Source organism: Myotis davidii, unplaced genomic scaffold (assembly GCF_000327345.1).
Source record: "Myotis davidii unplaced genomic scaffold, ASM32734v1 scaffold551, whole genome shotgun sequence".
Classification (NCBI taxonomy): domain Eukaryota; kingdom Metazoa; phylum Chordata; class Mammalia; order Chiroptera; family Vespertilionidae; genus Myotis; species Myotis davidii.
Genome location: NW_006283788.1, coordinates 378,629 through 383,168, shown reverse-complemented (window position 1 = coordinate 383,168; position 4,540 = coordinate 378,629). Strand labels below are relative to the sequence as shown.

General features: G+C 44.8%; 1 non-coding gene across 1 annotated transcript; it reads left to right on the top strand.

Annotated features, from left to right (window-relative positions):
• Nucleotides 1-164: 164 nt before the first annotated feature.
• TRNAG-UCC lies at nt 165-236 on the top strand. The gene has a single exon. It is a non-coding gene; the product is annotated as a tRNA-Gly (tRNA).
• The last annotated feature ends 4,304 nt before the right edge of the window (nt 237-4,540 follow it).

Below are 4,540 nucleotides of genomic sequence, written 5' to 3'. Positions count from 1 at the left end.
CAGGCTTCCGCGGCGCTGGGGGGACGTGCGGCGTGGAACATCCGAGGGCGGTGTCCTCCGAGGCGCGGAGGGACGCGTGGGAGAGGCATCCCATTCTTTGGCATCGCCCAGCCAATCCGATGTGTTTTCCATTAAAGACCCTGGGAGAAGGCTGGTCCGCCGGGGCGTTGGTGGTATAGTGGTTAGCATAGCTGCCTTCCAAGCAGTTGACCCGGGTTCGATTCCCGGCCAACGCAAACCCGTTCATCAGCTTTTTCTTCTTCCCTTTCCTCTCCATCTAAAGTTTTTTGGTAAAATAATCGAGCTAGAATTTCAATGACTTTGAAATAACTTTTAGAATCCTACTGTCATTTCTAAAAAGACAGGGACACAGAAGAAAAAAAAAAACCACTGAACCAGACTTTCCATGAAGTTACTTTGAAGTAAATTTTAAAATTCTGTAATAAAGAAACAAAAGTAGCGTGTTTCCGCCTGGGAGGAGACCTTTCGCGTGTGAGGCGAACGTGGTAACAGTTACAATACGGAAACCACCGGGGGCCAGACCTTTTATGATTATTATTCAGAGCCAATGTTACGAAAAATTGTTACATTATAGTTTCTGAAATGAATACTGTTATCACTTGGCTGCGGTCCTCGGAGATGGTTTCCGCTTTTCCTAAATGCTCATCATTCTTGCCTGATGCAATGGGAGCTGGGAGGAGGAAAACATCCAATAAACACATCTTTATTAGTTTATCGTCAACACACGTCCCATTAAAACAATCAAAGACAAAAATTGCTCATAAACCTATGCTGAAACCAATGTTCGTCTCATAGAATCTTTATTGAAAATATCACCTAAGTGTTCACAGACAGTTACAATGTTGCTTCAGCCCAAACCACTTTCTACAAGAACTTTCTGTAAAGGACTTTTATTGTCTACACACTACCTTCAGGAAATTTTGAAGGAAAAAAAAAAGTTAATTAAAGTGACTTTTCATCTCATAACCCAGAGCTAACTTGTTTGCATTTTCTTTTTTAAGATAGTAGAGGGGAGGGGGGAGGTTATGGCAAGAATTTAAGATGAAACTGTCTGTAAAATCTTTCCGCCCCCCCTTCCCCCCCGCAGGGCCAGAACTAGGGTGAGGAGAGTAAGACACTGGCCTCAGGTGCAAAAATTAAGGGGGCTCCAAAAAACTCAATTGAGATAAATATTTCAATGCACTATTATAAAATATCAAATGAATGGCAAAATAACCCCGTAATGAATAAAATATCAAGTTTTCATCAAGGCAGGTGTTGGCAATGCCTTGCCAAGCCATATATTGGAGCCTGAAATCAGTGCAAAAATGTGTGGCTCTTATACCTCTTTTTATGTATTTTAATGGCTATTTCTCCCCAGAACATTATTAAAAATATATTGAAACTTAAAAGTAGGTATATTGAAATGCACCATGTTAAGAACTTATTATAATTTTACTTTCCTGTGTTTAATGGAAGCTAGCACTTTATAACATGTTCAAAATCTACTTCTGGGAGCGAATTAAAAATTACATAAAACATATATTGAGAGGCACACATTTCCCCTTTTGTCTCAGAGCCCAATACGACCCAGCAGGGCAGTCACAGAGGAATATATGCTAATACTTCTGTATTCATTTCCTACTGCTGCTGTGGCAATTTACCAGGAACACTGGCTGGAAACAACACAAGTTAGTTATTTTACAGTTCTAGAGGTTGGAAATCCAAATATTGGTCTTTGAGGTTACAAACCAGGTGTGGGCAGGGCTGGCTCCTCCTGGAGGCTCCCGGGGAGAGTCTGGTCCCACCTTTTCTGGCTTCGAGAGGCCACTGCATTCCTTGTTCATGGTCCTGCACCTTCCCAATGTCTGGTCTTATTGTCACATCTCATTCTTTGATTTTGACTCTCTTGCCTTCCTCTAGAAAAGCGGTTCTCAACCTGTGGGTTGCGACCCCTTTGGGGGTCGAACGACCCTTTCACAGGGGTCACCTAAGACCACTGGAAAACACATATATAATTACATATTGTTTTTGTGAGTAGTCACTATGCTTTAATTATGTTCAATTTGTAACAATGAAAATACATCCTGCATATCAGATATTTGCATTACGATTCATAACAGTAGCAAAATTACAGCTATGAAGTAGCAAGGGAAATAATTTTATGGTTGGGGGTCACCACAACATGAGGAACTGTATTAAAGGGTCGCGGCATTAGGAAGGTTGAGAACCACTGCTCTAGAAGGACCCCTGTGATTACATGAGGTCCACCCAGACAATGTAAAATAATTTTCCCCATCTCCAGATCCTAAACCTAATCCCATCTGCAAAGGTCTTTTTTTCCATATAAGGAGGCACAGTCACAGGTTCTGGAGATTAGTATGTGGATTTGGGGAAGTGGCATTATTCTGCCGACCACAACTTCCCTCCTCCTTAAACATCCTTCTGAAACATTATTTATGACAGCTAAAATAATATTCCATCTGTCCATCCACCCATCTATCCATTTGTTCATTGAACAAGTATTTACTAACCATCTACTTTGTGAACTTGGGAGTGGAGTGTAGAGGGGGCGGGAAGGGCAGCAGTTTCAGGCTGGGACTGGTGATGAGGGGACTGTTCTGAGGGTTACCGTATTTAGAACCTAATATTGACCAGATTTACCACTTCACACCCACCGGGATAACTGGAATCGAGAAGACAGCCCTAGCCCTGGCTGGTTGGGCTCAGTGGGTAGAGTGTCGGCCATCGGACCAAAGGGTCCCAGGTTCGATTCCGGTCAAGGGCACGTACCTTGGTTGCAGGCTCCTCCCCGGCCCAGGCCCTGGTTGGGGCAACCAATTGGTTGCAGGAGGCAACCAATCTATGTGTTTCTCTCACATTGATATTTCTCTCTGACTTTCCCTCTCTCTTCCACTCTCCCTAAAAATCAATGGAAACGGGTGAGGATTAACAAAACAAAAAACAGACAAGCCAGGCCCATGGTGGCTCAGAGGTTGAGCATCAACCTATGGATCATGAAGTTACAGTGCCATGCCCAGGTTGCAGGCTCGGTCCCCAGTGGAGGTTATGCAGAAGGCAGCCAATCAAGGATTCTCTCATCATTGATGCTTCTATCTCTCTCTCCCTTCCTCTTTGAAATCAATAAAAACATTAAAAAAAAAAAAGAAAGAAGACAGGCAATAAGTTTTGACGAGTCAAGGGCACGTACCTTGGTTGCGAGCCCCTCCCCAGCCCCGGCCCTGGTCAGGGCTCATGCAGGAGGCAACCAGTCAATGTGTCTCTCACATCGATGTTTCTCTCTGTCTCTCCCTCTCTTTTCCACTCTCCCTAAAAATCAATGGGAAAATATCCTCGGGTGAGGATTAACCAAAAAAACAAAACAAAACAAAATATCAAAACAAAACAGTCTGCGATTCCTCAAAAGGTTACATGTGGAATGACATCTGACCCAGAAAGTCCACTCCTATCTACCCAAGAAAATAGAAGGCATACATCCCCACAAAAACTTTCCCACAGAATTCACAGCAGCATGACTCACGAGAGCCCAAAGATGGACATAGGGTGGTGGCTCATGCAGTCAGATATTCTGGTGAAGGCTGCACTCAGAGAGGTAGCCTGGATGAAAACGATGATAACTCTGTCTTGCCACTAGGTGTCAGCAGGAGCACGGCTGGCAGAGCATGGCCCAGTGCCCCCACCCCCAACCCTAACCCCGCTCTGCTGCCCACCCATCCTCCCTTCCATCTCCACTCTGAGCCCAGACCTCAGCATCTCAAAGTCAGACACTTCCTTCCCCCAACGCGCATCTCCGAGTTTGCAGAAGTGTCCTTCCCCAAGCAGGCAGGGGTGCTGGCCTTTCCTAGCAGGTGTCAAGCCAATCTAGGGGCCTTCAGCAAACGTTGGAGGGAGAAAGAGGAAAGAGGAAGGAAAGAAGGTCAGTGCATAGACTTTCAATGACTCCAGTCTGGGGAGCTTCTCAGAGGCTCGCTGCTTCAGCTGCCTGTGTGTGTCTGAGAATAACATGCATGAAACTCTAGAAATGCATGCTGGGGCTAAGAAAATGTTCTAAGAAAATGTCACTTTTTAAAAAATATATTTTTATTGATTTTTTACAGAGAGGAAGGGAGAGAGATAGAGAGTCAGAAACATCGATCAGCTGCCTCCTGCACATCCCCCACCGATGTGCCCGCAACCCAGGTACATGCCCTTGACCGGAATCGAACCCAGGACCCTTCAGTCCGCAGGCTGATGCTCTATCCACTGAGCCAAACTGGTTTTGGCAGAAAATGTCACATTTTTAACTCACTGAGTCCTCCTAACAATCCCATGGTACAGATGCTATCAGCATCTTCCTCCCCCCTCCCCCACACTGTTTAAAAATATATTTTTATTGGGAGAACCAAGATGGCGGCATAGGTTAACGCTGGAGTTTGCTGCCTCAAACAACCACTTCAAAAATACAACTAAAAGACGGAACGGACATCACCCAGAACCACAAGAATGCTGGCTGAGTGGAAGTCCTACAACTAGGAGAGAT